General features: G+C 44.7%; 1 protein-coding gene across 1 annotated transcript in view; it reads left to right on the forward strand.

Annotated features, from left to right (window-relative positions):
- Positions 1 to 12,297: 12,297 nt before the first annotated feature.
- The window catches only part of itgb2 (integrin subunit beta 2), a 56,593-nt gene continuing 41,244 nt past the window's right edge, over positions 12,298 to 27,646 (forward strand). Inside the window, exon 1 of the mRNA XM_062961700.1 lies at positions 12,298 to 12,486. The gene's annotated coding sequence lies outside the window, so the exon portion shown is untranslated. The remainder of the gene's footprint in view (positions 12,487 to 27,646) is intronic.

Below are 27,646 nucleotides of genomic sequence, written 5' to 3' on the forward strand. Positions count from 1 at the left end.
GCCCTGCCTGTTTATACCGCGAAGCAGAAGCTTCTACTGGTTGCTATGGGAACCCAGCCCGGCTGGCCTAGCTGCCTCCTTCTCGAGACAGGCGCCTTAATAATAATAATAATAATAATAATAATAATAATAATAATAATAATAATAATAATAATAATAATAATAGAAAAACTTTATTTATATCCCGCACTATCTCCCCGAGAAGACTCAGGGCGGTTTACAACAGTTTTCAACAAACATTCAATGCTATGAGAAGCTAAACAAAGACAAAAATAACCAACCAGCCCCCCAAATCCCAAAAACAAATCCACATCTGCATAAAAAATAATAACACATTATACTGCAATATTACTAGTAATATTATATGTAATATATATTATGCAATGTTCATATTTTAATATATTATTATATTGTAAAAAAGGTAAAGGTTTCCCCATGAAATTAAGTCTAGTAATATCCAACTCTGGAGGTAGTGCTCATCTCCATGTCTAAGCTGAAGAGCCGGTGTCCATAGACACCTCGAAGATCATATGGCCAGCATGACTGCATGGAGCACCATTACCTTCCTGCCACAGCGGTACCTATTGATCTACTCACATTTGCATGTTTTCGAACTACTAGGTTGGCAGAAGCTGAGGCTAACAGCGGGAGCTCATTCCACTCCCTGGATTCGAACCGCCGACCTTCCGGTCAGCAAGTTCAGCAGCTCAGCAGTTTAACCCACTGTGCCACGAGGGCTCTATACTTTCATTCTATATTGCAGTAATTTGTGGACTGCAAGTTCAAGCTTCTAACAATGCTGCTACTCTTTCTGAAGAGGTGTACTAGTTAAAAGTCTGTTGCTTTAATACAGATTTAACAGTGGAAGAAATTGCACAGATTCCAGTTATATATTGAAGCAAAGGTGACCCCCCAATAAAAGATAGTAACTTAAAGTTTTGCTAAGGACAAGGACATGGCTGGATAATAAGGGTTAAGTCTTGGTCAATTTGCAATTTGCAAAGGCACTAACAACAACAGCAAAGACCCTTCCCATGTTAGATAGTGTGTACATTTAATCGAGGCTTTATGACCTATATTTCATATATTTATAGCAGAAAGTAACAATTTTATTACTGGAAACCATGTCACAAAAGTTATTTGACTTTTTTTCCATCTGAGCCACACCTGGGCTAAAGAATTAATGACTCTTTCTAATTGTTTCCCATCTCACTCACAAACAAAAGGGACTCCCTTTTGAGCTGAGAAACATTTATATATCAAGGCTAAAGGTTAGCCAAGCAAACATTATGCTTTATAATCTTTCCCTTGCCATTCATTTCCCCCTCCTGCATGAAGCCCTTTGTACCCTTGCGTCGTCTCCCAGTTCTAGGGGAACCCCAAAAAAACTTTTTGCCTGCTGGGCTGCTGGGGAACTTCTGGGACCCCTTTCTTTGTCTCCCACAGGAAACACAGGGGAGATCGGAGCCCCCGAAAGCCCCATGGATAAAATCTGTGTTTGTCTCCCAACACAATGGGGTTGCTGGATCTTGTATTTCTCCTCCATTGTGAGTCCCACATGTGTCTCCTATCAATTATACGAGGGCTATCCACAAAGTAGATTACGTTTTGGAATTAAAAATTAAGTATAGGAAAAAATATTTATTATATACAGTTGAAAGCCACACTTCAATAGTACTTTTAAACATAGTCCCCATTCAAAATTAGTCACTTTTCATAATGATTAGTGAGTTTGGAAAGTTCTTACCCTCAGCGCTTTCCCGCTGCCACCCTGAAGAGTGTGGGACCTGCGCTATTGCAACGCTGAAACTCAGCAAGCTGAAGAATGAATGCAAAAGGAAGGGAGGAGTAAGCAAGAACCCTGCTTTCACTTCTTTTGCAAGATCTCAAGAGAGAATCAAAACATTCTGGCTTCCCTTCCCCTTCCTGCCAGCTCTTCTCCAGGCGCGGGCTTTCCTCACCTCCTGAGGAGAAGCAGCCAAGAAGCCCTGGCCGATCCCACGCCACCTGGCCTGCCTAAGTGCCCCCTAGGCAGGCCAGGTGCCACGGGGGAGGGGTGCCAAAATTACCTTTGCCTACTACAGAAAATTACCTAAGGACGGCTCTGATTCCAAGTGTCCTTAATCCTGGAGATCTTTCTTCTTTGACATCCCAAGCAGAAATGGTGACTGCTTTCATCATGAAAATTCTGGGTCAAAATACTCTGCCCAAAAGACATGTCCCCTGATGCCAAGTTGTATAGTTGCTGATGGTATGCTTACTGATTTCCTGACCACAAGCAAAAACAGTTTCAGCAACAAAAAACTATTTTTTTTCAACTACAACGATTAGAATATCATCTGGAAATACTCGGTTTCTGTGACATTTTGCAGACGGATTTCAAGTGATTACTGATGAGATGGTGCAAACGTCATGTGATGGGATCCATTGGAAATCATTCTCAAACAGTCTCAGAAAATGAGTATTCCCTAATATGATGAAGTCTCTATCACATTACATAGTTACAGTGCAATTATTCCACTTTAACTTCCATGTCAATGTTGTATGGAATTCTTGAGTCTGCAGTTTAGGAAATTTTCAGCCAGAACACTCTTGGCCCCTCTAAACAATAACCCCAGAATCCCACAAAGTGTTGTCATGGTAATTAAAATGGAATAATAGTGCTATAAACAGTGTAATGTGGCAGGGCCTCATTTCCAAGGCGAGGAAGTAACAACAAAATTTCCCCATGCATAAACATGCATCTGAACATTTGTATCAAAGCATTGAGTGAAACAGTATCATTAGGGTGACAAAATTTGTTTGAACGAGAAGAACAGTTAGTTTGTTTTACAGAGATGTTTCTTGAGAAACAATAAGGCAGTGCAAACTAGTTTTACAAGTTTCAGGTTAGCCACATTGACTTCCCATTGGTTCTACAGACACAATGCTTCACGCTTCCTTTGTCCTACAAACTCCTTTCTTCATATACAAGCACCATAAAAATGCAAGACACAGCTCAGTAGCGCTCCTCAGTAGTGAGATGCAGGTGAGAATTTCATTGGTTATAATTATGCTTACTATATTTCTGTTGCTTATGATATTTGAATACTATTTTAAAATCTGCCTTGATCTACTGTAATGTTCTGTAAATACAATATACTTCCATACCTTTCCCATTTAACTCCAGTACAATCTGATTTTCAGTGTTGGTTCATGCTATGTCCCTGTTTCCCTATGGTGAATTAGTGTGGTTAGGGAATTATGGGCACCTAGGCAGTATCTGGATGCGGTTACAGCAGTGGTTCTCAACCTGGGGTCCCTAGATGTTTTTGGCCTACAACTCCCAGAAACCCCAGCCAGTTTACCAGCTGTTAGGATTTCTTGGAGTTAAAGGCCAAAAACATCAGGGGATCCCAGGTTGAGAACCACTGGGTTACAGGATTGTAAGAAAAGCAAATTCTCAAGAGATCCAGAAATGTTGCATCTTCTCTTTTTGCTGGTTGTGAACCCGCAGCCTAATGCTGCCCAAGTGTCCCTTGCAACCTTCTGGCCACAAGTTGACCTCCAACACTTAAAATTTGTATTGCACTGTGAGAATGTCATTTCACAGGACGGAACTGAATATCTCATTGCACACTCACCATACAGGTACATGGTGATGGTGTTACATAAAATGTAGCACCAGCACATTTTAGCAATGGCATTCCAGCCAAGTGTCCTGGAGCACTGATGTGTTCCCTGCTGTTTTTGAATAACATCTCTGTTGGAAGATATGTCCATTATTTACTGTGTGTTCTGTATGCATGCCAGTACCATATAGAACATTACTTGATGCATAGACCCCCGAAGACTGTGGAAAACATGTAAGTTCCTGTCTTAGGGCCCATCCAGACAGGCCCAAAACATGGGACCTGTCTGAGTTTTTACCTGAAGCTTCCAAACAACACCTCTGGTTAAAATGAATTAATACGGAAGAAACTGAGGTTTCCCCAGTTTATTCCATATTAATTAAATACGTCATTAGATCCGGGTCTTCCTGAAAGGCCAGGGCCTAATGAGGTATTGGGCCTGTGGGGTCACATTCCGCGATGCTGAGGGTGAGTCTCCACAGTCATCCTGGAGCCCAACGGAGCAAGAGAGCGCCCACCTCATCACCCCTCCCATCTCCTCCTCACTCCTTCTCAGGCGTCATTTTTTTTGTGCCAAGAGGATGCAAGGAGAGGCTTCATGGCTGCCAGAGACCTTTTAAAGTAAGTTTTAGGAGGTAAATTGGGGGCCTCAGGGTGGCTTCATGCCGATTTGACTCACGATGGTGTTTAGCCAACCCCCCGGGGGAAAGCCAGGGTTTGGGTTGGGGAGTGGGGACTAGAACCCATGCCGAAGCGGGTTACTTTAACCCATTTCAGCACAGGTCTTCGTCATGTGTGGAATCACCCTTAGTGTTGATGGAGGAGACAGAGGGACAGAATTGGCAAAATGGATCTGCCGCAGCATCTTTGGCTGGATCTACACTGTCATATAACCCTGTTTGAGAATGCAGATTAACTGGACTATATGAATCAACACTGCTTTATAATCCAGTTTAATGCAGTTAATCTGCATTCTGAAACTGGATTACATGGCAGTTTTGTAGATCCAGCCTTTGTTTCTGTAATGGAGTCTCTTGTTGCAAGTGCATAACTTTTTAGGGCTACTTTATTTTATTTTCCAAAACTACCATTCTGATACTTGCACATCTCTAAGGGTGAGTAACAACATTTAAAATGACAATAAAATTCCAGAGCAGTGAAAATGTAACAAAGAAGAGCCAGATGCTGCATAGATAGATAGAGAGAGGACGCCACTGTATCTCATTCTGGCTTGTTGCTCTTGGAAAACTATAAATCCCTAACTATAAATCCTCTATTCTTGATATTACTTGAGGTAGGAGTAGTAGCTTCTTACAGTTTTACAAATTAATCATTGTAAAACTGTAAGGAGCCGCGGCAGCGAAACAGGTTAAACCCTTCTGCCAGCTGAACTGCTGAACTGAAGACCTGAAGGTCTGTTGTTCAAATCCGCAAGACAGGGGTGAGCTTCTATCTGTCAGCCCCAGCTTCCCATGGGAGGACATGAGAGAAGCCTCCCACATGATAGTAACACATTTGGGCGTCCCCTGAGCAACATTTCTGTAGACGGTTGATTCTCTCACACCAGAAGCGACTTCCAGTATATTCTGAATTCACTTCTGACACGACTAAACAACACTCTCTGTGAAGAAGTACATTCTGCTACCCAGGCCTGCAAATAATTTTCTTTACTGTAGATCCCCAGTAATAACTTTTAGTGATTTTTTGCTTGGAAAAATGGCAGTCTAGCTTTCTTTTCTAAGTCCTATAGTATATTACTAGTAAGTGCCAGTTTAGTAGTTTTGATCTGTTTACTTTTTGCTACATTATATGAATATAGTAATGCCTGATTTGTATTTTTTAGTAATATGGTAAATTTGAATGTATGTGGATGTATCAAAAAGGTTGCTGTAGGCCAGGGCTTCATAAACTTTTTCCAGCCGTGACCCCTTTATGCCCAATAAATTTTTACATGATCTCGGGTTTATAGGTATATAAAATAGATATACAAACCAATTATTTCCTGATAATAAATCAGCATTTACAAAGTTTGCTAAACAGGCTGATTTTCTTTTTTTATGAAGTATTGCTGAAACATTTTTTTCAGAGCTCACTATAAACATTGCATGATGTTGCTAACAGATTTGTGTAAATGGGTGGTGTTTAGAAACCTTTTACTGTTGTCAAATATTTTAGTGACCCCAGCATTGAGATAAAGGGAACCCATTTGAGGTCAGGACCTATAGTTAAGAAGCAGAGCTCTACAGAACATGGGAGATATTTTCACCATGTTTTGGAGCATCCTGGGCCATTTTCAGTCCACGATAACTCTTTTTTAGAAGCTACTTCGTGTTTCAATCCCCCCCCCCCCCGAAGGGCGAAGGACCCCCTGAAACATGACAGGGAAATCCCCCACGTCCTCTGGAGAGGAATATTTTGAAATAAAATTAATTACAAATGTTTTACACCTATAGGGTGCAGGGAGGCTTCAGATATGGCGGAAATGCCCCCCCCCCACACACACACACAGATACACCTCTGGTCATTTGGAGGGCATTTTAGAGCAAAATATTTTTCCTATACATACATGTACCTTGCTGTTCAACATGCATAGAAGAAAACAGGTATAGAAGAAAAGCTAACAAAATTCAGGGAAAACAACATGTTTCAAATTCATAGTTTCAGAGATTTGGGGTCAAAAAATCAGAATGCAAAATGAAGATCACATTTGCAAATGTGAATTATAAAAACAATCCTTTAAATTTACAATAAGGCAATTATTTATACAGTATAACTAGTCATAATATCATGCTATGTTATCCCCCATGCTATTTAACATCTACATGAAACCACTGGGGAAGGTCATCTGGAGTTTTGGAGTTCAGTGTAATCTGTACACAGATGACACAGAACTCTATTACTCATTTCCACCTAAAGCCAAGTAAGCTGCCCGGGTCTTGGACCAGTGCCTGGCAGCTGTGATGGGCTGAATGAGGGTTGAAAAACTGAAACTAAATCCAGACAAGACAGAGGTCCTCCTGGTCAGTTGGGAGGCTTATCGGGCTATAGGGTGGCAACCTGTGATGGATAGGGTAATACTCCCCCTAAGGACACAGGTCCGCAGTTTGGGGGTCCTCCTGGAATCAGCGCTGACCCTTGAAGCCTAGGTGTCAGCGATGACCAGGAGGGCCTTCGCACAATTAAAGCTTGTGTGATAGCTGCACGCGTACCTCGAAAAGCCAGTTCTGGCCATGGTGGTCCACACCTTGGTTACACCTAGGATGGATTACTGAAGATGGCTTGAAATCTTCAACTAGTGCAAAGAGCAGTGGCCAGGTTATTAACAGAAACTGATTACAGGGAGCAAACTACACCCCCTCCCCCCCGTTAAAACAGGTCCATTGGTTGCCTATATGTTTCCAGGCCCAATTCAAAGTGCATGTTATTACCTATAAAGTCCTACACGGTTCAGATCCAGTCTATTTGCTTAACCGCGTCTCCCCTTATGCACCTATTTGGGCCCTGAGGTCCACCAGGAAGGCCCTTCTCACAGTCACAAGCTCGGCTGGTGGGGACGAGGGAAAGGGCCTTCTCGGTAGTGGTGCCCCGGCTCTGGAACGCCCTTCCCAAGGATCTTATTGCTTTATCAACAAGAGTAGGTCTTGTGATGTTTTTAGTGTACTACATGTTTAATTATTATATGGTTTTAAATTTATGAGTGATTTTTTATGTTTCTTGAGTTATATTTAACACGTAGTTTTCTCTATGCATCATGATTTTTTCCTTTGATTTGTTGTTCTGCTTTAAATTCTCTGGATTTCTTTGTGTGATTACTACTATTTATATTGTTATTTCTTGTTGTACCCTACCTCGAATCCCCTCGGGGAGAGGGGGCGGGATATAAATAAAGCATTATCATCATCATCATCATCATCAACAACAACAATATCATCAGATTAATTGCTGCTGTTTTAAGAGGATTTCAGAAAGTAAGTACACATTTTCGAAACATATTTCACTAAACTGCTAGAAAGATTTCATCAGAAGCAGGATGTGACATGCCTTCACAGTGGGCTAGCAATGTTTCGCCATAGTTGGTAGCAATCTGCTTTTTTGTTCTGCAACTGCAGAAGTTGAAAATGTGACTCTGGCCCCATCTACACTTTCATATAATGCAGCTTCAGAATGCAGCTTAACTACATTGGACTGGATTATATGAGTCTACACATAGAACTGGATTATGTGGCAGTGTGAACTCAGGTAATCCATTTCAAAGCAGATATTGTGGATTACCTGCCTTGATATTCTGGGTTATATGACTGTGGAAGGACCCTCAGAAGGCAGATAAACTGCATTCTAAAACTGCATTATATGGCAGTGTAGATGTGGCCTCCAGTAAATACAATGCTTCAGTGACAGTTGTCATAGCCTGTCTCTTGTTCCATTTATGATTACCTTAGGAGCTTCTGTTTTTGGAAGGATTAAAAAAACAAATTTTGACTGAAATGATATCAGATATTAGTCATGTGGAAATGGGTAATTTCATTAAACCTTCCCTGTCTTCCTCTACATATTTCAAGCATCACTTACTCTGTTATAGTACAGAAAGCTTAAAAAGTGAAGGCAGGTCATTCTAATGTTTCTGAACTACCCGAGAAATGGAATTGTATTCTGTATAGTGAAAAAAACGAAAGGACAAAGGACAGTAGTGTCACCCTCAGAGGAGATGACACCAAAATGACTGACTATGCATATTTTTATTTCAGCAAAAACTTGTCTTTTGACTTATACTAATTCGTTTCATAGGGTTTTCTAAGGGCCATCCAGACAGGGCCCAAAATGTGTGAGGTTATGTGCTTTTACCGGAGGCTTCCAAACAATGCCTCAGGTAAAACTGAATTAATTTGAGACAAAGCATGTTAACCCTGCTTTGTTCTGAATTAATTTGATAACTGGTAAGACCCGGATCTTTTATAAGATCCGGGTTTTTCGAAGTGTGGGCCCAGTGTGGATTGGGCCCAGGGCCTGCATCACGCAATCTCTGCGCCCAAGCCACACAACCTTCTCGGATTTTTTGGGCTCTATGAGGCCAGAAAACCAAAAGGGCACCAACCCCCTCCCCCCCAAAAACAAAATAAGCCCATAAAAATCAAAACCAGGAGACCGGGGGGGGGGGAGGGTTGAGGAGGAAAATCACTCCTTCCCCCCCCCTTCCCCCCTCTCCTGGCGTGTCATTTCTACATGCCAGGAGGACTCCAGGAGTACTTTAATGGCAGCCGAATAAGTTGTTCAATTCTGGGAAAGTGCAGGATTTGGGGGGAGGTGTGGGGACTTAAACCCGCGCATAATCTGAGAAAATATGATTCCAAGCATTCTGGATAAGGGTTGCTCAACCTGTAATAAAGTTCCAGAAGTGAAAAGACGATCAGCTGGTGTGGATGGGACTCAGAATGGGAGACTTTTGGCATAGTATTAAGTTGTTCTGTAACTATATCTATTATAACACTGACTACACAATGCTAGTAATATGCACAGTTCGATTAATTAATTACTGTGCATATTACTAGCATTGTATAATCAGTGTTATAATAGATACAGTTACAGAGCAACTTATTTATACAGAGTTATATAGGTATCAGACTTTTGGCAAAGACAATGGGAGCAATTAATTAACATGATAAGCTGGAGACCCAGAGAAGAAAATGTTCGTGCATACCTCTCAGTCACTCCTGTTTGCATCAGAAGCAGCGAAACCATCAGTGGAATTTATTTATTATTTCTTTATTTTCTCTGAATGTGGACATTTTATTCATCATTTATTTCTCCCCCAACAAACCTGAGAAGAGAGGAATCCGGAGGGGAGGGGAGGGGAGGGGAGGTTTCTATAGTCCTGCAAAGCAATAAACAAACCACAGGGCAAAATTCTATACAGGTTGAGTATTCCTTGAGACAAGAAGTATTTTGGATGAAGGAGGTAGTTTTTGAAATGCCTGTATTTGCATATACATCATGTAATATCTTGGAGATGGGATCCAAGTCGAAAGATGAAGTTCGTTTATGTTTCATATGCACCTTTATACACATAGCCTGAATGTGATTTTACACACAATATTTTAAATACATTGTGTACAATGTGTACATTGAAACATCACAAAGATGATGCTATCTCAGCCACCCATCTGGACAATTTCAGATTTTGGAGTATTTTGGAATTCTGGAAAAAGGATGTTCAACTTGTAATTTATTTAGCAACTCTTGTACAAATGGGAGTGACCAACATGCTGCTCATCCATAGTAAGCCAGGATTCCCACAGTTATCTCAAACCATGTGATCTTAAGCTATGTTTGGACAGCCTCATTCAAAAGGCTTATACATGTCCTTCTGGAGAGTGCCCTGAGAAGTGGCCAAGTCGAACATCACTCAGGTTGGCTCTTCTAATGGACTGTAGTATTATGGATCCTTGATAACTGCTGGGGTTTGGCTCAATCCCATTATATACAATGATGTAGTGGAATTGTGTCCATCATGTAAAGTGGTAAATCAAGGTTTGCTTTCTAGATATGTTTAAAAACATTTTCAACCCATAGATGATTGAATCCATGGATACAGAACTCATACAGAAGTGGAAAAGGGGAGAAATCACCAAAGAAGAATTCAAACGTATAGCCAACACCTGTAGGGAAAAGGTTCGCAAGGCTAAAGCGCAAAATGAGCTCAGGCTTGCCAGGGACATAAAAAACAACAAAAAAGGCTTTTTTGCTTACGTTGGTAGAAAAAGGAAGAAAAAGGAGGCGATAGGGCCATTGCAAGGAGAAGATGGGGTGATGGCGACAGGGGACAGGGAAAAGGCAGAACTACTTAATGCCTTCTTTGCCTCGGTCTTCTCACAAAAAGAAAGCCATCTTCAACCTCAGCAACACGGAATGGACGAAGGATTGGGGGAAATCCAACCCCAAATAGGGAAACAAGTTGTCCAGGAACACCTGGCCACTCTAAACGAATTCAAGTCCCCAGGGCCAGATCAGCTACATCCAAGAGTACTGAAGGAACTAGCGGAAGTTATTTCAGAACCACTGGCAATTATCTTTGAGAGTTCTTGGAGAACGGGAGAAGTCCCAGCAGATTGGAGGAGGGCGAATGTGGTCCCTATCTTCAAGAAGGGAAAAAAGAACGACCCAAACAATTACCGTCCGGTCAGCCTCACATCAATACCAGGCAAAATTCTGGAAAAGATCATTAAGGAAGTGGTCTGCGAACACTTAGAAACAAATGCGGTCATTGCTAATAGTCAACACGGATTTACCAAAAACAAGTCATGCCAGACTAATCTGATCTCTTTTTTCGATAGAGTTACGAGTTGGGTCGATACAGGGAATGCTGTGGATGTAGCGTACCTGGATTTCAGTAAGGCCTTCGACAAAGTCCCCCACGACCTTCTGGCAAACAAACTAGTAAAATGTGGGCTAGACAAAACTACGGTTAGGTGGATCTGTAATTGGCTAAGCGAACGAACCCAAAGGGTGCTCACCAATGCGTCGTCTTCATCATGGAAAGAAGTGACAAGTGGAGTGCCGCAGGGCTCCGTCCTGGGCCCGGTTCTGTTCAACATCTTTATTAACGACTTAGACGAAGGGTTAGAAGGCACGATCATCAAGTTTGCAGACGACACCAAACTGGGAGGGATAGCTAACACTCCAGAAGACAGGAGCAGAATTCAAAACGATCTTGACAGACTAGAGAGATGGGCCAAAACTAACAAAATGAAGTTCAACAGGGACAAATGCAAGATACTTCACTTCGGCAGAAAAAATGGAAATCAAAGATACAGAATGGGGGACGCCTGGCTTGACAGCAGTGTGTGCGAAAAAGACCTTGGAGTCCTCGTGGACAACAAGTTAAACATGAGCCAACAATGTGATGCGGCTGCTAAAAAAGCCAATGGGATTCTGGCCTGCATCAATAGGGGAATAGCGTCTAGATCCAGGGAAGTTATGCTCCCCCTCTATTCTGCCTTGGTCAGACCACACCTGGAATACTGTGTCCAATTTTGGGCACCACAGTTGAAGGGAGATGTTGACAAGCTGGAAAGCGTCCAGAGGAGGGCGACTAAAATGATTAAGGGTCTGGAGAACAAGCCCTATGAGGAGCGGCTTAAAGAGCTGGGCATGTTTAGCCTGCAGAAGAGAAGGCTGAGAGGAGACATGATAGCCATGTACAAATACGTGAAGGGAAGTCATAGGGAAGAGGGAGCAAGCTTGTTTTCTGCTGCCCTGCAGACTAGGACACGGAACAATGGCTTCAAACTACAGGAAAGGAGATTCCACTTGAACATCAGGAAGAACTTCCTCACAGTGAGGGCTGTTCGACAGTGGAACTCTCTCCCCGGGGCCGTGGTGGACACTCCTTCCTTGGAGGCTTTTAAGCAGAGGCTGGATGGCCATCTGTCGGGGGTGCTTTGAATGCGATTTCCTGCTTCTTAGCAGGGGGTTGGACTAGATGGCCCATGTGGTCTCTTCCAACTCTACTATTCTATGATTCTATGATTCTATGGATAAGGAGAGTCAATTTTTAAGTAAAGGGGAAATCAGTATTCCAGGGATGTAACTGTGCCTTATGAATTTTATACATTTTGATCAACTGAACATACATTTGAATACAATACCAATTTTTCAAACCAACTTGCTACCTTCTTGGTTTTCATTTCTACACCCCCACAGTTACAAGAAATATAATTTCAGTAGAAAAAAGGAAGAGGCGTAGCCTTTAAGTCTGCTCTCAAGCATGAGTTAGTATTTCTCTCTCTTTTTTTTCAGAAGCAACTGCTCAGAAGAAGAAGAACTTTATTTATCACAACAGGAAAGGGTCGTTGAGAAGAAACCACAAGGATCACTTGATGTAGGTTTTTAAAATATCTTCCTTTGTTTTCTAGATAATTTTTCTATTTGGGTAATTTTATCCGTCTTGTTAAATTTGTAATATATTTGTTTTACTTTTTAAATAAGAAAAGGTCTCTATATTGCCATTTGTTTTTTCTGCATAGTATAATGTTAACAAAAATATTCAGAATGTCTGATCTGTACTGTCTTCTTATAGTACAGATGTGTGTTAAAGGTGCGTGTTATATGTGCAGTAAAGTTATTACTAAGACTTCAGTAATAGATGGACGCACTATACCAGGCACACAACAACAAGGATCCCAATTAACTTGGCTATCTCATCAGCCAAAACCAGGGCCATACTTCCATTGAAATACAAACATCTGACTTACAAATAATTTGATGTTGGACTGATCCATCTGCCCATTTTATAATAGCCCCCATTTTGAGATGTTGCCAATGCTATTTTGCACTTTATTGTCCATTTCTACCAGCACATCCTGTTCTGGATTTTATGAATTAGTCTCCTGTTTTAATATTGTATGTTTTTCGTATGCTTCTTGCCGATTTTAACGATTGTTTTATTGCTATTGATGTTTTACTGGTATAATTGTTTTATAGTCGTGTTACTGATATTGATTGTTTTATCAGGCTAGGCCCCATGTAAGCCGCCCCAAGTCCCTTCGGGGAGATGGGGCGGGGTATAAAAATAAAGTTATTATTATTATTATTATTATTATTATTATTATTATTATTATTATTATTATTATTACAAATACCTCACAATTAAGAACTGGTGTGTGTGTATGTGTGTGAACAAACCTACAGAACAATCCTACAGAACCTATCTTGTTCATAATTTGGAGACTGCCTATACTAGTACATTTATGTTGGTTAAAATTGTTCTTCCTTTTAAATATTGTATTGTTCTTTCATTTTTTGTACTACAAATAAGATATGTGCAATATGCATAGGAATTGGTTCATTTTTTTTTCAAACTGTAGTCCGCCCCCTCCCCCAACTGTCTGAGAGACCATGAACCAGCCCTCTGCTTTAAAAGTCTGAGGACCCCTGCTCTCAAGCATGTAGCCAGGGGAGGGGGGCTTGAGGGGCTTCAGCCCCCCCCCCAAATTCTCAGGGCGGTCAGCGAGAAGGGCTTACATTTATTATTTAAACTTATGTTTAATCAAATCATGATCTGATCACCATGCTCAGTATATCCCATATGCATGGGGGTATTGGGATAACTATACAAAAGGTTTGCTAGGGTAGATCCTCTCCCACCCAGACTCAGCCCCCCCTCCCAAAGCAAAATCCCAGCACCCCCCAAATCAAAATCCTGGCTACGGGCCTGCCTGCTCTATAATTTCCAGCAGGGCTGGCCCCACCATAAAGGCCATTGACGCCGCCACCTCGGGCGCAGGTCCCGGGGGGCGCCGTCAGGCTGGGAGGGAGGCGGGGCACCGCTCTGACGGTGCCCCGCCGCCCGACCAGTGCGCCCTGGCCTTGTGGCTCCCTCTTTCGCTGCCCGGGAAGAGGAGGAGAGATCCCCTCCTTCCCTCCCCGGGCGGCGAAGCCGGCTTCTTTCGCCGCCGGGGGAGGGGAGGAGGGATCGCCTCCTCCCCTCCCCGGGCGGCGAAGCCTGCTTCTTTCGCCGCCCGGGGAGGGGAGGAGGCGATCCCCCCTCCCCTCCCCGGGCGGCGAAGCCTGGTTCTTTCGCCGCCCGGGGAGGGGAGGAGGCGATCCCCCCTCCCCTCCCCGGGCGGCGAAGCCTGGTTCTTTCGCCGCCCGGGGAGGGGAGGAGGCGATCCCCCCTCCCCTCCCCGGGCGGCGAAGCCTGGTTCTTTCGCCGCTCGGGGAGGGGAGGAGGCGATCCCCCCTCCCCTCCCCGGGCGGCGAAGCCTGGTTCTTTCGCCGCCCGGGGAGGGGAGGAGGCGATCCCCCCTCCCCTCCCCGGGCGGCGAAGCCTGGTTCTTTCGCCGCCCGGGGAGGGGAGGAGGCGATCCCCCCTCCCCTCCCCGGGCGGCGAAGCCTGGTTCTTTCGCCGCCCGGGGAGGAGGCGATCCCCCCTCCCCTCCCCGGGCGGCGAAGCCTGGTTCTTTCGCCGCCCGGGGAGGGGAGGAGGCGATCCCCCCTCCCCTCCCCGGGCGGCGAAGCCTGGTTCTTTCGCCGCCCGGGGAGGGGAGGAGGCGATCCCCCCTCCCCTCCCCGGGCGGCGAAGCCTCCCTCTTTCCAACCCTGGCCGCGCCTCCCACGCTGCGTGGGAGGCGGGGCCAGGGCGAATAGCATGGGAGGCGGGGCCAACCCTGGCCCCGCCTTCCACCCAGCGTGCCCTGGCCCCGCCTCCCACGCAGCGCGGGAGGCGGGGCCAGGGCACGCTGGTTGGGAGGCGGGGCCAGGGTGCAGGAGGCGGGGCCGGCGGGGGGCGCTTTTCAGCGCCCCCGCTTAATATTTAAATTTATCTCCGACCGGCCCTGTTTCCAGCTAACTTGACCAGGAATGCTACTAGGCACATGCCCCCTCTTTTGTGAATTTGCCATTTGCCACAGTAGGTGGGAGATGCTACAAAAAAGCAACCTTTCCAAGCTTCAAATGCATATAACAGAAGCCTAATAATGCCATATGTCCCCAACAATTTTTTTGTTCTAACTCATGCAAGTCATCTGTCTTTTCCTCAAGTGGAATGCCAAATGTTTGTTTTACCATTATAAGTGAATTTCCTGCTGTAGTTTAAATAAGGTTTAATCATGATCTTTCAAACGATCCATTTCAGTTATATGAATGGATCTTATGGATATGTAGTTCTCTCTTTCTGAAGCTGGGAGAATACAACATGATGAAAAGTCAGCAAGCAAAATGTTTAAAATAGCTTTCAAGAAGTGAGGGAGTCATGTACAGATTACAACATCCTTTCTGCACAGTTTCTTGCTGTTGTAATGTGGGTATAAGGTGCCATTAGAAAGCAAAACTTAAAATTACTTATCGTCATCGTTTCAAGGTGTTATTTCTTCAGTAATTTGTTACCATTATGAACATAATTTGTGAAAATAACTATTTACTTTCTTGTTTCTTGGACATAAACGAAATTGTTACGTTACAATTGTTTGAAAAATGAGAATGCTCCAAAGTGCTGTCCACTTTGTTGTCACTTCAACACCCAAAGTAGAGCAAGAGGCAGCCACAAAGGGCCAGCATGCACCAATATTTGAGCCATGTAATATCCTTCCTCTACCATTTCATGAAGCCATGGCCCCATAAAGTGATGTAAAAGTTACAATTCCACCACAAATGGTTATCCCTGGTCAATTGTATTTACAGTCATAACATAATTAAACTAGGTAAAGGCAAAGGTTTTCCCCTGTCACGACCCAGGCTGCAGAGCACCAATAACCATACACAGAGGCCAGAATCTATCTAATATCTTTATTAAGGAAATATATAAAGTTAATAAAAACAAGTATAGGAAATAGTCCAGAAGTAGACCTTTCAGGAAAGGTCAAGATTAGTCCAAAGAAGCAATGTCCAATATGAAATATTAAGGTCCAAAGTTGTAATCCAATAACCGAAACACGGTCATCTCCCCTCACGCAAGTGAGGGGAGATGACAAGGTCCTTTAGTCCATGAACTTGAGCAAGGCTGGGAAATAACTTGATTCTTGGAACACAAAGCTTGATTCAAGGCAACAAGGAAACGAGGAGCAAGAACAAGATCCGTGGCAATTACTTGGCGAGGTCCGGGAAAACAAGGCAAGATCCGGGGAGAAAACAAGGCTGAGAACGAAGGCTTGGAACAGGAACAAAGGCTTGAGAGCAGGAGTAGCTGTCCACACACGCTGCTCCGGTAGCTGACGAATTGACTCCGCAAGATTCCTTCGGGAGCAAGGAACCTAAATAGGCCTCGTTTTCCCACCAGAGAACACTTCTCTGGGGAATCAGAAACGAAAGTCAATCTCTGTGTCCAGATGTATGACTCCCTAAAATTTCTCATGGGAGCAGGCTTAATCATCTGAATGCTTTGCTGCAATTCTCAAACTCCTGCGATTAGCCTGCTGCACTCCTTTTTGCTGGAGATAATAATTACGGCGCGAAAAAGGGGGAGAACTCGACTCAGGGCTTGTTTGGCAGATTTCTGGAAGACAAGCCTCCTGCAGGTGCAAAGGCTCAATTTCTGGCTGAAATGGTTCCTTTTCTGGCTGAAATGGTGGAAAACCCAAGTTTTCCTCTTCATCAGTCACAACAGCACTAGGAATGGGACTACATGGCCCATGAGTCATCACACTATCCCCCTCCTCAAGCCCCCTCTCAAACTGGGACTCTCTCCCCGAGGCGCGAGGCCGCGGCTTGGCGGGATAGGTCTGATGGAAGCGGCGGGTTAAATCGGGGGCATGGACTGTGGAAGCGTCCTCCCAAGAACGTTCCTCGGGGCCAAAACCCACCCAGTCAATGAGATATTGTAGGCGGCGGCGGTGAAAGCGAGAATCCAAAATGTCCTGAACCTCGAACTCCTCCTCTCCGTCCACCAAAACAGGGGCGGGGGCCGGCCGGTCTGCATCAGGGCGCACACCATCCGCCGGAAGGAGCAGGGAGCGATGGAACACTGGATGAATGCGCATAGAGCGCGGAAGTTGGAGTTTGAAAGTCACGGGGTTAAGTTGCGCCACCACTGGGTAGGGCCCAATGAAACGGGCATCTAATTTCCGGCAAGGGCGATGGGAGGGCAAAAAGCGAGTGGACAGAAGAACCCGATCTCCTACCTTGTTTTCGGGGCCTGGCTGGCGATGTTTGTCAGCGTGGCGTTTATAGTCCTCCTTGGCTTGGTCCAGTTGCTGGAGCAAAAGTTGTTGCACCGCTGTGAGTTCCTGCAGCCAGTCCTCTGCTGCGGGAACTTCTGAGGTTTCAATGACAGGAGGAAAGAAACGTGGATGGAAGCCGTAGTTTGCAAAGAACGGGGTTTCTTTAGTTGAAGCCTGGACCCCATTGTTGTAGGCACACTCCGACAGCGGTAACAGGGAAGCCCAATTGTCCTGTTGGTAGTTCACATAACAGCGAAGGTATTGTTCCAAAGTGGCATTGGTGCGCTCAGTTTGCCCATCCGTTTGGGGATGGTGAGCCGAAGATAAACGAGAGTCTATGCCCAATAGTTTTTGTAGTGCTTTCCAGAAACGAGAGGTGAATTGGGACCCACGGTCTGTGACCAAACTCTTGGGCAATCCATGCAATCTGAAAATATGTTGAAGGAATAGATCTGCAGTCTCTTTGGCCGTGGGAAGGCCATCACAGGGAATGAAATGGGCTAACTTGGTAAAAAGGTCCACCACCACTAGGATCGTGGTGAATCCACAGGAAGGTGGTAGATCAGTGATAAAATCCGCAGAGATTATTTCCCATGGGTGGGATGGGGTAGGGAGGGGATGCAGAAGCCCTGAGGGTCTTTCCCTTCTTGTCTTGGAGCGCTGGCATACTGGGCAGGTGTTGACATATTTTTCCACATCCTTGCGGATCTTGGGCCACCAGAAGTCTCTTAGGATCAAATGCATGGTTTTGAATAGTCCGAAATGCCCTGCTGGCTTGCAGTCATGACACAGACGAAGTGCTTTTTCCCTGCCCGGTCCTGGGGGGATGTAAACATGATTTCTATAGCAAAGTAGCCCATCCTTGAGCGAAAAGGGAAAACGTAGTCCTTGGCGAAGTTGGTTCTGTGCCCAAGCATCTGCTTGCTGACTAGCCCTGATTTCCTGAGCACAAAGGGGCCCTGGAGTAGAGGGAGTTGATTCAATGGGAGTGGATTTGGTGTTTCCCACTGTGAGCGTGGCGAAGTTCTCGGGTTGTAACAGCTGGGACTCAAAGGTCTCCTTGCGCCCTGCAGCGTATTCCGGTTTCCGTGACAGAGCATCTGCTTGCTTGGTCTGGGCTGGGGTTACATAATGAATTTGGAAGTTAAAACGTTCAAAGAATAAAGCCCAGCGTTGTTGCCTCTGATTTAGCTTGCGGGCAGTTCTTAGATGCTCTAGATTCCGATGATCAGTATGGACTTCAATGGGAAATTTGGCCCCTTCTAACCAGTGTCTCCAAGTTTCAAAGGCTGCCTTTATGGCCAAAAGTTCCTTTTCCCAAATAGTGTAATTTCTCTCTGGCGCGGTCAATTGACGGGAATAAAAGGCACAAGGATGGAGATGATCTCCCACTGGTTGTAGGAGTACAGCCCCAATCGCCACATCGGAGGCGTCCGCCTGCACGACAAAAGGGGTTTCAGGATCTGGGTGCTGAAGGATTGGCTGGGACGTGAATAATTTCTTTAATTGCTGGAACCCTTTCTCTGCTTGATCTGTCCAGCGGAAAGGCTGTTTCCCACGGATGCAGCTGGTGATTGGGTCAGACCAGCGGGCAAAGTCTGGAATGAACTTGCGGTAGTAGTTCGCGAACCCCAAGAATCGTTGCACCTCTTTCTTGTTGGTTGGCGCCCGCCATTCCAATACTGCTGCAACCTTTGCCGGGTCCATGGTGAGCCCTAGTGGCGAGACACGATATCCCAGGAAATCTACCTCTTGTAGATCAAAAGCGCATTTTTCCAACTTGGCATAAAGTCCGTGGTCCCGCAATCGTTGTAACACCATTCTGACGTGATTCTCATGTTCTGATTGTGATCTAGAAAACACCAAAAAATCGTCCAGGTAGATAATCAGGAACCGATCTAGATAATCCTGAAAGATATCGTTGACAAAATGCTGGAACGTTGCGGGAGCTCCACATAAACCGAAATTCATAACCAGGGTTTCGAATAAACCGAATTTTGTCTGGAAGGCAGTCTTCTTCTCGTCCCCTTCCCTGATGCGAACTAGATTATAAGCTCCTCGAAGATCCAGTTTGGTGTAAACTTTAGCCCCTCGAAGCCGGTCTAAGAGGTCTGAGATCAAAGGCAGGGGATACCGGTTTCGTTTAGTGATATTGTTCAATGCTCTATAGTCCACCACCAAGCGTAGGTCCCCTGACTTCTTCTTCACAAACATCACTGGGGAAGCGGCTGGGGATTGAGAGGGTCTGATAAACCCCTTGCGTAGGTTTGTCTCTAAGAACTCCCTGAGAGCTTCTTGCTCTGGTTCAGTCAGGGAGTAGAGGTGTCCTCGCGGAATCGGGGCCCCCTCCACCAAGTCAATGGCACAGTCATAAGGTCTATGTGGGGGTAGTCTCTCGGCTTCTTTTTCATTGAATACATCCCAATATTCTGAGTACTTCTTGGGCAAGGTGATGATGGGTTCAGCGTCTGTGGCATGGCAGACCTTGGCTACAAGGCAATGGTTTTGGCAATATTTTGAAGCAAACTGCAGTTCTCTGTTGGACCAGGAGATGCTTGGGTCGTGGAGTGTCAGCCATGGAATTCCCAAAATCACAGGGAAGTGGGGAACCTCGGTAACAAAGAAGGAAATCTCTTCCATGTGTTCCCTTATCCACATTCTGGTGGGTTCCGACCACTGGCTTACTGGACCTGTCTTGAGGGGGCGGCCATCGATGGCTTGCACCACACGGGCGTTCTTGAAGTCGTGATATTGTAATCCCAGAGAGTCGGCATACTCTCTATCAATGAAGTTGTTTGTGGCTCCTGAGTCTATCATGGCATGGACCATGACGGGTCCTTTTTTTGCTGACCACAAGGTGACCACTAGAAGAAATAGGACCCCGGTTGGCGGCTCTTGAGTGGGTTTTTTGACCGGGTTGGCGAGCCTCTCTACGCCCGGTCGCTGGCTTCCCCCGCCGGCTGCGCGCCAGCCGCCTCAGATGTCTTCGTCTCCGTGGAGGACGCCGCCGCCAGATGAGCGGCGGGCTTCCCTTTGGCTGGACACTCTCTGGCAAAGTGGCCCCCGTTTCCGCAGTACCAACAGAGATTTAGGCGTTGGCGGCGGGCCTTCTCGGCGGCATCTAATCTGGGACGCACATTGCCCAACTGCATCGGCACCTCCTCGCTTCCTCTGGGGTATGGGGCTGGTGGCGGGGGTCTCCACACTGGACGCGGCTGGACGCCGGTGGGAGCGGGAGGTCTCGCTCCGGTCCTACCGCTCTGGCCTCGGATCCATTGTCTTCTGTTGGCAATCATGACTTCAGCTCGTAAACATTGATCAATGAGTGCTTCAAGAGAGTGTGGAGGATCCACCTTGGAGATTTCCTCCAGCATCTCGATGTTGAGACCCTCCCGAAATTGTCCTCTGAGGGCTATATCGTTCCATCCGGTGTTATGGGCCAGCACTCGGAACTCGGCTATGTACTGGGACATGGGTCTGTCCCCTTGGGAGAGGCGCCGGAGTTTGTGGCCGGCTGCCTCCAAATTGTCCTCAATCCCCCAAGTCGCCTTAATGTGATCCAAGAATTGTTGCGCTGATCTTAGATGTGGGGAGTCTTGGTCGAACAGTGCCGTCGCCCAGTTGGCCGCTGGCCCGTCCAGGAGACTGTAGATCCACGCCACCTTGATGTCTTCTTGGGGAAACTCGGCATTACGGGCCTCTAGATAAGCCTGGCATTGGCGACGGAAAACATGAACCTTAGAAGCTTCTCCAGTAAACTTGGTTGGCAGCGCCAGGGCCAGGAGACGGATTCCGCGTTCCTTCAATCCCCTTATTTCTCCCTCCTGCGCATTGAGCTTATCACGGATGCGGTCCACTTCATCCTTGTTGATGGTGTAACTGAGCGGTTGGGCCCCTGGCCCGGCTCCGGTAGACATTCTGGCCTAGGTTAATTGGTGCTTAGGGTGGCGGAGTCAAACTGTCACGACCCAGGCTGCAGAGCACCAATAACCATACACAGAGGCCAGAATCTATCTAATATCTTTATTAAGGAAATATATAAAGTTAATAAAAACAAGTATAGGAAATAGTCCAGAAGTAGACCTTTCAGGAAAGGTCAAGATTAGTCCAAAGAAGCAATGTCCAATATGAAATATTAAGGTCCAAAGTTGTAATCCAATAACCGAAACACTCACTTGCCAAGCAAGTGAGGGGAGATGACAAGGTCCTTTAGTCCATGAACTTGAGCAAGGCTGGGAAATAACTTGATTCTTGGAACACAAAGCTTGATTCAAGGCAACAAGGAAACGAGGAGCAAGAACAAGATCCGTGGCAATTACTTGGCGAGGTCCGGGAAAACAAGGCAAGATCCGGGGAGAAAACAAGGCTGAGAACGAAGGCTTGGAACAGGAACAAAGGCTTGAGAGCAGGAGTAGCTGTCCACACACGCTGCTCCGGTAGCTGACGAATTGACTCCGCAAGATTCCTTCGGGAGCAAGGAACCTAAATAGGCCTCGTTTTCCCACCAGAGAACACTTCTCTGGGGAATCAGAAACGAAAGTCAATCTCTGTGTCCAGATGTATGACTCCCTAAAATTTCTCATGGGAGCAGGCTTAATCATCTGAATGCTTTGCTGCAATTCTCAAACTCCTGCGATTAGCCTGCTGCACTCCTTTTTGCTGGAGATAATAATTACGGCGCGAAAAAGGGGGAGAACTCGACTCAGGGCTTGTTTGGCAGATTTCTGGAAGACAAGCCTCCTGCAGGTGCAAAGGCTCAATTTCTGGCTGAAATGGTTCCTTTTCTGGCTGAAATGGTGGAAAACCCAAGTTTTCCTCTTCATCAGTCACAACAGCACTAGGAATGGGACTACATGGCCCATGAGTCATCACATCCCCTGACATGTAGTCTAGTTGTGTCCGATTCTGGGGGTTGGTGCCCATCTCCATTTCTAAGCTGAAGAGCCGGCATTGTCTGTAGACACCTCCAAGGTCATGTGGCCGGCATGACTGCATGGAGTGCTGTTACTTTCCTACCTATTGATGTACTCACATTCGCATGTTTTCGAACTGCTAGGTTGGCAGAAGCTGGTGCTAAGAGTGGGAGCTCACCCCACTCCCTGGATTCGAATCACCAACCTTTCAGTCAGCAAGTTCAGCAGCTCAGCGGTTTAACCCATTGCACCACTGGAAGCTATTAATATTTAACTATGCCTTAGTTATTGTTTACTTCCAAGTCCTGAAGTAAAGGCAGGCAATATGCCGAAGGACTGGGGAAAAGCAAGCATTGTCCTGCTCTTCAAAAAGGGCAAAAAAGAAGATCCAGGAAAATGCAGACAAATCATCCTGCCCTCAATACCAGGACAAATCATCCTGCCCTCAATACCGCCTGGGCCCAGGCTGTGGCGCAGGCAGGAGAGCAAGTCAGCTGCAATTAACTGCAATGAATCACTCTGACCAGGAGGTCATGAGTTTGAGGCCGCTCGGAGCCTATGTTTGTTTGTCTTTGTTCTATGTTGAAAGGCATTGAATGTTTGCCTATATGTGTAATGTGATCCGCCCTGAGTCCCCTTCGGGGTGAGAAGGGCGGAATATAAATGCTGTAAATAAATAAATAAAAAATAAAAGGATTAGAAGAAATGATACAGGAACCTGTCTGCAAATATCATGATGACAATGCTGTGATCAGTAGGAGCCAGCATGGGTTTATCAAGAAAACATCCTGCCAAATTAATCTTATACCTTTTCCCAATAAGGTCTCTAGTTTAGTAGATGATGGGAATACTATGGGTGTCCTTGATCTGGATTTCAGAAAACTTTAGATAATGATAATGATGATAATAATAATAATAATAATAATAATAATAATAATAATAATAATAATTTTATTTATACCCCGCCACCATCTCCCCAACGGGGACTCGGGGCGGCTTACATGGGGCCATGCCCAAAACAATACAATATAAACAGCATATAAAAGAACAACACATCACAACACAATAAGCAATACAATAAATAATAATATCCATTACAAAATAAATCAAGGAAACAATGAAAAACAAGGGCGGACCACATGAACATTAAGTTAAAACTCGGGGTGAGAGAGACATAAGAATAAAAAACCACAGCGAAACAGGGTCATAAGGAAGTGGGGTAGTCTGGAGGATAGATATTAGAGGGAGCAACGGAAAAGAAATATAAAATAGTTACTCTCCAAAAGCACAACGGAAGAGCCATGTTTTCAAGTCTTTCTTGAAGGCTGCTAATGTGGGGGCTTGCCTAATCTCAATGGGCAGTGAGTTCCACAATCGGGGGGCCACAGCAGAAAAGGCCCTCTCCCTTGTTCCCACAAGGCGGGTCTGGGATATCGGGAGTGGGGACAGGAGAGCTTCCCCTGATGAACAAAGGGATCGGGTAGGCTTATGATAGGAGATACGGTCACGATAAGGTCCCCTGTAAGTTGTAAGTCTACTATTAAACTGATGAAATGCAAAATAGATGGGAACACTGTCATATGGATCTATAACTGATTGGAAAACTGGGCTCAGAGAGTCATCATCAGTGGTGATGCTTCAATCTAGAAAGAGGTCTCAAGTGAAATGCCTGAGAGCGATTGCACTTCAACATTTTATCAATGACTTAAATGGTTGGGTTTTATTCATTGTGTCAGAAGCAGATTGAGAATACAGCTATAATGTATTAAAAAAAAACACAAAGTTAAAAACTTGGCATTACGCTAGATTTCCTTTTGACCAGAAGCTGGCCACTTCAAGTGCCTCTGGTGTTGCTGTAAGGTCCTCCACTGTGAATGTGGCAGGGCTCAGACTGCATTGTAGTACATGGTCTGTAGTTTGCTCTTCTCCAAACTTGCATGTCATGGACTCCACTTTATATCCCCATTTCTTAAGATTGGCTCTGCATCTCGGAGTACCAGAGCACAGTCTGTTCCCCAGAAGCAACTTGTAATGGTAGGGTGGTGGGTTAGGAACAGAATTAAAAAGAACTTAGGTAACTATACAACTGGGAAGAAATGCACATATTGAAATTCAATATAGTAAAATGCAGAATTCTACAGTTAGTCTACAAAGATCAAATGCACAGGGATACAATGGGAAACTACATGATTCAGAGGAACTACATGTTAAAATGCTTTGGGATTATTGCTGATCATCCATCAAACATGAACCAGTGTTGTGATGCTGCAGCATAGAAAGCAAATGCTATTTTATCCTGCATTAATAGAAGCATAGTTTCTGAGTTGTGAGAGGCAATAGTCCCGCTGTGTTGTGCACTAGTCCAACCTCATCTGGAATACTGCATTCAGTTCTGGGTGCCTCATTTTATAAATACAGTAGAGTCTCACTTATCCAACACTCGCTTATCCAACGTTCTGGATTATCCAACGCATTTTTGTAGTCAATGTTTTCAATATATTGTGATATTTTGGTGCTAAATTCGTAAATACAGTAATTACAACATAACATTACTGCGTATTGAACTACTTTTTTTGGTCAAATTTGTTGTCTAACATGATGTTTTGCTGCTTAATTTGTAAAATCATAACCTAATTTGATGTTTAATAGGCTTTTCCTTAATCCCTCCTTATTATCCAACATATTTGCTTATCCAACATTCTGGCGGCCCGTTTATGTTGGATAAGTGAGACTCTACTGTACGTTAGAGCAGTGGTTCTCAGCTTGTGGATCCCCAGGTGTTTTGGCCTACAACTCCCAGAAATCCCAGTCAGTTTACTAGCTGTTAAGATTTCTGGGAGTTGAAGGCAAAAATATCTAGGGACCCACAAGTTGAGAACCACTGCATTAGAGCATGTTCAGAAAAGAGCAATGATGAGAAGAGGTATGGGGAACAGAAATATGAGCAAAGGTTGAAGGAGCTAGGCATGTTCAGCCTAGGGGTGACTTAGGAGTGATATGATTGCTGCAAGGTCTGGCACGGAAAGGAGGAAGGAGGCCTGTTCTTGACTGCCTCAGAGGTTAGAACCAGGTCTTATGGTTTCAAGTTCTAGGATAATAGATTTCAATTAAATATTAGAAGGAACTTCTTGACAGTAAGGACCCTCTCAGATTCAGTCTTCTCTGCATCTTCTCCCAGTTTCTCCATGTTGCCAGAACGGAGTCCAATGAAGCCCATCAAATGATACAGGGCAATGTCTGGTGGAACTCTATGGGGCTCCGTTTTGGCAGCATGGTGAAACTGAGAAAAGACGCCCAGAACACACACCGTATTCCCCATTTTCAGTGTTTCTGCTTTTGCGTCATCAATTTCTTCAGACTTTTTCTGACTTTTAAAAACAAAATGCCTTTGGTTTCCATACAGTATATATATATTTCTGTGCACTAAACTTGTGGTATTGTTACATATCTTGATGATAGAAGCCTCCCTCCACAGTACATTGCCTTTTAAAGCACTGACCATTTCCCACACATTGATGTACATCACCAAAAATGTTATAAACTCAGGAGAATACTGCAAAGTATTTGCTAAAATGGGATAACTGAGGGCACTTCCAGACATAACCTAAACCCGGGCCTAAGCAGGTTTTAAAAACCCACTTCAATGTGGGTTTAAGTTCACAAACACACACTCAAAACCCAGGCTGGAGGTGTCATGGGACCTACAGGTTGAGAACTACTGATATATAGTGATTCATCTCATTTACATGCTGATGTGGTGTAGACTTCGTACAAATGTTAATTCATTATACTTTAGAGTAATAGTATTCACATGTGAGACCACAAGATCCATGCAAAGGCACACACAACAGATGTCTTCAGTAGAATCCTCTCACTGTACTAAATGGACTTTCCATCCATAGAATCATCTACACTGAAGAATTGATACAGTTTGACATCACTTTTACAGCCACGGCTCAATGCTGTGGAATCCCGGAAGTTGTAGTTGGTGAAGTACCACCACACTTTGGCAGAGAAGGATAAAAATTTTGAAAACATACAATTCCCATGATTCCATAGCATTAATCCATGGAGGTTAAAGCGGTGTCACGGTGTAGATGTGTGAATAATTTTAGCAGCCGTAAGAACCACAGATTCGGGGGCCAGTGTGTTAAGCTCCCAAATGACGGAATAAGACACAGATTGAATGAAGGCAAAGAACAGAGGTGTTTATTCACTTTGGCCAAAGCAGACAGATGTCAGCAGAATTTACAATTCAAAAGCTGGCATAAGTGCAATTGGAATATACAGATTTATTTACAGCACTTTGACGGCTATTCAAAACAAGGAAACTTTTTCCATGCCAGTTGTTGATTCGTCCAAATCTGTGCAGACTAGGATAGGTGCAGGTACATCATCCGTCATTGTCACTGATTGGCTTCAGACATGGCAGGAAATTTAATAGACTGTCATTTGTTAGATTTGAAGTCTAGTGGCTGTTCTTGATCCGCCCAGGAAAAAAGAGTACATGATGAAAGGAATGTGGCTGGGTTGGAGATAATGGGATTAAATGGCTCTGTTCTTGCCTGGCTGAAATGGGACAATAGATTTTAGCTGCCCATCAATGGATGCCAAGGGTGTTGGCATAGCATCAATGGAAACCCCAGGATGGGGGTCTGATTTGGCAATTGGGATGAGGAAACATTCCCAGGAATAAAGTGAACTTAAATCTGGGGGGAAACCCCGTGTGTCTTCCAGAGTATTGGGAGGGCATTAAGGTTTTTCCTGAAATAAATGTTGAGACATTCCCTGAGGTGTGGGGTGCGTATGTAGCGCTTGTGCAACTTTTGGCAAGTTTATTGGGAAGTGCTGGTGGCTGTGGATCCACGGCTTTTAAGTTCATTTAGGGCTTCTGGTTTTTGACAGCAGACGCACCCTTGTGTTTCTGGGAACAAGCCAGGTTCTCATAAGTTTCCCTTTCTTCCTTACTGAAAGTAGAAAAACCAAGACAGAATTTCTTTTTTTTCTCAGAAATATCTCAATAAAGCAAATGGAAGGAAATAGATTTAGCTTCACCAAAGAAAAAAAGCAGGCATCTGTCCACATTTACCTCTTCCATCTGGTACAACCTCAGAAAAGATGCTGGATTGATCTGCTTCCTGATCAAAAATTCTAATTGCAATTTGTCATTACATGCAAAGTGAATAAAACTTGGTAAAATATGGCTCACTGAAAGGAGTTGTTTCATTAAACTACTGTTTAATCAGACATTAGTGCCTGGTCTGAATAAAACAACCAATTGCTTTAGATTGAGAAATGGATACTTCTGTGCATCACTTCATGGTTGCACTGGAGGAGGAGGAATGTGGAAGCCCAGTGCTTGTTCAAGTCACTTACATAGTGAAGAATGTTTTAGCAACAGGCCACTGTCTCGATTTCCCTTTTTCCCCTGTGGAGCAAGTTACTATCAAGGGAGTGTTTACTAACAGTCACA

Source organism: Anolis carolinensis, chromosome 1 (genome assembly GCF_035594765.1).
Source record: "Anolis carolinensis isolate JA03-04 chromosome 1, rAnoCar3.1.pri, whole genome shotgun sequence".
Taxonomy (NCBI): domain Eukaryota; kingdom Metazoa; phylum Chordata; class Lepidosauria; order Squamata; family Dactyloidae; genus Anolis; species Anolis carolinensis.